Consider the following 6,032-nt stretch of genomic DNA (forward strand, 5'->3'; position numbering starts at 1 on the left):
TCCAAGCAAATGAATGTGTGTGTAGCCATATTTTTATCAGACAAAATAGATGTCAAGCCATAAATGTTAACAAGAGACAAAAAGTCATTATATAATAATAAAAAGATCAATACATCAAGAAGATATATCAATATATATGCTCCCAAAACCTGAGCCCTGAAATATACTAAGCAAATACTAACAGATATTAATGGAGAAATAGACAATACAATAATAGCAGGGGGATTCAATAATCCACTATCAACAATGAATAGATCATGCAAGACAGAAAATCAACAAGCAAATGTTGAAATTGAACAACAGTTTAGAACAAATGGACTTGACATATATAGAACATTCCATCCAATAGCAGTAGAATACATATTCTCAAGTGCACATGGAACATTCTCCAAGATAGGTCATATGATAGGCCACAAAACAAGTATTAGCAAATTTAAGCAAATTGAAATCAAACCAGCTGCCTTCTAATTTCATAGCATTGGGGACAGAGAAATCAACATCAAGAAGAAAGTGGGTAGATCCACAAATAAGTGGTAACTAAACAACACACTTCTGAACAACCAACAGATCAAAGAATGAAGAGAAATAAAAAATTACCTTGAACAAATGAAAAGGAGAATAAAACATATCAAATTTTGTGGGATACAACATAAGCAGTTTGAGAGTAAAGTTTATGGAAATAAATGCATGTATTAATAAATTAGATCTCAAACAATCTAACTTTATACCTTTTAACTTAACACCTCAAGGAATTAGAATAACCAGTTAAGCCCAATGTTAGCAGAAAAAAGGAAATAATAAAAATCAGAATAGAAATAAATGAGACCAACAACTATTTAAAAAAAAATGAAACTAAAAGCTGTTTCTTTAAAAAATAAAATTGACAAACTTTTAGCTAGACTGAGGAAAAAAATGGCTCAAACAAATAAAATTTTAAATAAAAGAGTTGACATTAAACTGACACTACAAAAAAAAACAGAATTTTAAAAGACTACTATGAACAATTATATGCCAACAAATTACATAACCTAGAAGAAATGGATCCATTTCTAGAAACACACAACATACCAAGAATGAATCAAGAAGAAATAGAAAATCTGAACAGATAAATAACAAGTCAAGAGGTTGAGTCAGTAATTAAAAATCTCCCAAGATAGAAAACTCCAGGGTCTGACAGCTTGACTGGTAAATTCTACCAAACATTTCAAGAATTAACATCAATCCCCCTCAAACTCTTCCACAAGACTGAGGAAGAGGTCACACTTCCAAACTCACACAAAGCCAGCATTACCTTGATACCAAAACCAGTTAAGAATATGGCAAGAAAACTATATAGGCCAATATCCCTGATGACTATAGATGCAAAAATTCTCAACAAAATATTAGCAAACCAGATTCAAGAATACATTAAAAAGATGATACACCATGACCAAGTGGGATTTATTTCTGGGATGCAAAGATGATTCAAGACACACAAACCAATAAATATAATTTATTACATCAACAAAATAAAAGATAAAAATCACATGATTGTCTCAATAGACACAGAAATAGTATTTGAAAAAATGCAACATCCTTTAATGATAAAACCCCTTAAAAGATTGGGTATAATAGGAACATACTTCAACACAATAAAGACCATATATGCAAACCCACAGCTAATATTATATTCAATGGAGAAAAATTGAAAGATTTCCTCTCAGATCAGGAACACAACAAGGTTGCCCACTCTCACCATTCCCATTCGAAATAGAAGTCCTAGCTAGAACAATTAGGCAAGACAGAGAAATAAAAGTCATCCAAATAAGGAAGGAAGAAGTAAAATGGTCACTACTTGCTGATGACATAATCTTATATAGAAAATCCCAGAGACAATCAACAAAGTGTTGAAAGGAACTATTTCAACATATTAGGTTACAAAATCAACTTATAGAAATCAGCACGTTGACAATAATGAAACATCCTACTAAAAATAAAGAAAACTATCCCATTCGTGATTGCATAAAAACAACAGAATGCTTAGAAATAAATTTAACCAGAGGTGCCTGAGTGGCTCAGTTGGTTGAGACTCTGACTCTGATTTCAGCTCAGGTCATCATCTCAGGGTTATAGGATTGAGCCCCATATTGGGCTCTGTGCTCAGCAGAGAGTCTGCTTAAGATTCTCCCTCCCTTCCTCTCTCTCTCCCTTCCTCTGTGCTTCCCCTGCTCACTCTCACACACCCTCACTCTCTAAAATAAATAATTTTTTTAAAAAAGAAATAAATTTAACCAGGAAGTGAAAAGTCTGCACAGTGAAAATAACAAGACTTCATTGTAAGAAATTAATGAAGACACAAAAAATTGGAAAGACATTCCATGTTCATGGGTTGGAAGAATATTGTTAAAATGGCCACACTACCCAAAGCCATCTATAGATTCAATGCAATATCCATCAAAACAATAGAAGCATTCTTCACAGACATAGAAGAAATAATCTTAAAATTTGTACAGAACCACAGAAGACCATGGATACCCAAAGCAATTCTGAGAGAAAGAAAACAGAAGTATCACACTTTCTGATTACAAACTATACTCCAAAGCCAATGCAGAGAAACGCAGTGAAGGAATGAAGTTGGACCCGTACGTACCTCACACCACTCATAAAAATTAACTCAAAATGCATTAAAAACTTAAACATAAGACCTGATACTATAAAACTCCAGAAGCAGCTCATTGAAATTGGTCTTGGCAAGGATATTGTAAACATAATGTCAAAAGCACAAACAACAAAAATCAACAAATGAAACTACAAACTCAAAAGCTTCTGCACAGAAAAAAAAAAAAAAAGAACAAAATGAAAAGGCAGCCTACAGAGTAGGGAAAAAATTTTGCAAGCCATTCATCAGATAAGGGGTTAATATCCAAAATATATTAAGGACTAACACAACTTAACAACAATGACCACAACAACAAAAACCCAACAATCTGATTTTTAAAATAGGCAGAAGAACTAAATACATTTCTTTTTCCAAAGAGGACAGGAAAGTGCTCAAAAGGCACATGAGAAGATGCTCAACATCACTAATCATCAAAGAAATGCAAATAAAAACCACAGTAAGCTATTACCTCACATCTGTTAGAATGGCAACCATCAAGTAGACATAAAACAGGTGCTGGTGAGGATATAGTGAAAAGGGAATCCTTACACGCTGTGGTAGTAATGTAAATTAGTCCATCTACTATGGCAAACATTATGGCAGTTCCTCAAAAACTAAAAATAGACCTACCATACTATTCATCAGTTTCACTTCTGGGAATGTCAATTTCCTGTTTTTATTTCCTTCGCGTACAAGATACATGCACATCTGGGTTTTTTGCAGTACTATTCACAGTAGCCAAAATAAGGAAATAACCCAAATGCCCATCAATGGATAAGTAGATAAAAAAGATGTGGTATATCTACACAATGGAATGTAAGTTAGCCATAAGAAAGGAGGATATCCTACTATTCATGACAATATGGATGGACCTTCAGTACATTAAGGTAAACAAAAACAGCCAAAGACAAGTACTGCATGATACTGCTCATATGTGGAGTAAAAAAAAATAAATAAACATGTGAAAAAAAGGTAAAGAATAAAATGGTGGTTACAGGAGATGGAGGTGGGGAGAGAAAACTGCTGGTGTTTAAGGGTACAAAGTGTAACAAGTATTAAAATAGCTTTGAGATTTAATGTATATTTATTGAACATAGTAATATTGTATTATTTTGTACTATGTTGTAATAAATATGTAATGTGATAAATATCATTAACAGCAGCCATATTACCATATATAAATGTATCAAAGTAGCACAATATACACCTTAAATTTACACAATATTACATGATAAATTTATCCAATAAACATCTTGTTCATTTTGTTACTAATGACATAACATGCATGCCCACTCAAATGCATATTTTTCTGATATTTCTTGTGTAATTATTCATGAAATTGTTCTTTTGCTGTTTTTATTTACTATGTAGTATTTTATATATTGAATAAATGTTTTATAGAAGGGTACTCTACACATTCAGAGAAACTTCTCTAGTAACAAACTATAGAAATGATCCCTGAAAGTATAGTCTTATAAATGTTTTATAGAAGGTACAATAGGAAAGAACATAAAATTTAGAGCAGATGAGTCAGTTTGCTTCTTCCTTGTTTCACTTTTTAGCTGTGCAACTCTAGAAAAGCATATGACCATGTATATATATGACTATGTATTTGTAGAAAGATTTATCTGCTTAGTGGCAGGCATATTTGAGGGCTGATATAGAACCATGGCCACAACCCTGTGGACACCTCCAGACTCCCAACCCCTCTAGTCTCTCTTCCTGGAAGTGTTTCCTAGAAGTGGTTACTCATTTTCAGATTTCCAGAGCCAACCACAAGGAATTCAACAGCAGAAAGATCCGATTCCTCATGGAGAAACAACTCTCGAGTGCATTCACTCAATGGTCATTAACCAAGCCTCAGATGGGCATCCTAATGAGACAGATTATTGAGGCCGATGGTCCCATGAAACCAGGCCATCCTGTTAAACCCCTTGCTTACATGAAACCCATGAGATGGAAGACCCTTTGTTTACAAACTTTTTTCCCTTATAAAGTAGTATACAGAAACCAACATCATGGAAGTACCGGATATCAAATACGACAGTTTTTAAGTTACTAGAATAGAGTAGGTAATAGATGATACCTATTATTTTTTATAATGTATTTTTGATACATTTGTTGTAAAAATTTTTCATGATAATGTTTACTGTTTAACTTCATTTATTTTGAAACAAATCTCTTGTTTCCATGTTTGTTTTGGAGCTTTTATGGTTAGATATTTTTTCCCTCTTTTGGAATTTGAATCAACATTAAATGGCTTTTTATTGAAAGTAACCCATTTAATTTTTACATGTAGCTGTTCACTAATTATGGAATTTATTTAGATGTTTAATATGATGTAAAACTTGTTTCTAAATTTCTAATTAATATTCCAGAATTATTTATTGAATATCAGTATGGATACTGAAACCATAATCAAAATGATTATCTACACCTAAATGGAGAAAGTAGGTGGGAAGAACAGGAAAAAAGTTTTATGGAAACATAACTCTTACTCATTTTGACATTGGAACTGGGTAAATATTTCATGTATGTTAAAAATAATACCATAAAACAGTCCCTAAATACTGGGTTTGGAGTACGGAGACTGAAACAAATAACATTGAATATTATAACAAAAACTGCAAATCACAGAAAGAAACAGTTATTTTGAGAAAATAGTTAAAATATTTTGGATTATTATTTCAAAACCATTACTGGTATAGATCAAAGCAAATAGTTGTGTTAATATTGTTAAGAACAAATATTTTCATCAAAATAGAAAAATATATAAGTATAAAATCAAAGATTTAAATAAAATATGAAATATCAAATTTGAATTTGAAATACCAGAATAAGTACATGCACAACTATTTCTCTTCAACATATTAATAGCCTGATCTACCAAATGAAAAGACCTGGAAGTAAAAAGATGAATCTGGCTGTTTTGCTGCGTAGAATGCAAGAGAGCAATGTAAGTGCAGTGACATTATGACAAAAGGACAAAGAATTGGACAGAACTGCTACTGGACAATTTAAACAGTATAAAAAAAAGTAATAACTATAATGAATTAAAGTATATCAAGTATACTAAAATTCCTAAGATCATACTAAAAAAATAAGTATCGTTGGACACCATGGAAGTTGTTAGTGCACCAACTCACGGCTGTTAATTATTTATTCTACCTTTCCCTTACATTTAGATGCAGAGTAGCAAGAGGTTGATGTGACAAATTTCCTTTCACAGAATTCCAGTAAGTAAGGACAGAAGGAAGATAGTATTAGAACATTTCCACTTGAAAATCATAACAGAGTGCTAAAACCTTTCATCATTATCTTAATGATACAATGGTAAAATAGGACATAGAGTCATCGATAATGTATTATTGTCTAAATATCAAGTCTATGGATC

At 32.1% G+C, this 6,032-nt stretch overlaps 1 pseudogene; it reads right to left on the minus strand.

Annotated features, from left to right (window-relative positions):
• Positions 1-4,034: 4,034 nt before the first annotated feature.
• Positions 4,035-4,112, minus strand: LOC115940663 (small nucleolar RNA U3; annotated as a pseudogene).
• Positions 4,113-6,032: the final 1,920 nt, after the last annotated feature.

Source organism: Leptonychotes weddellii, chromosome 12, assembly GCF_054177405.1.
Source record: "Leptonychotes weddellii isolate Sample4059 chromosome 12, ASM5417740v2, whole genome shotgun sequence".
NCBI lineage: Eukaryota > Metazoa > Chordata > Mammalia > Carnivora > Phocidae > Leptonychotes > Leptonychotes weddellii.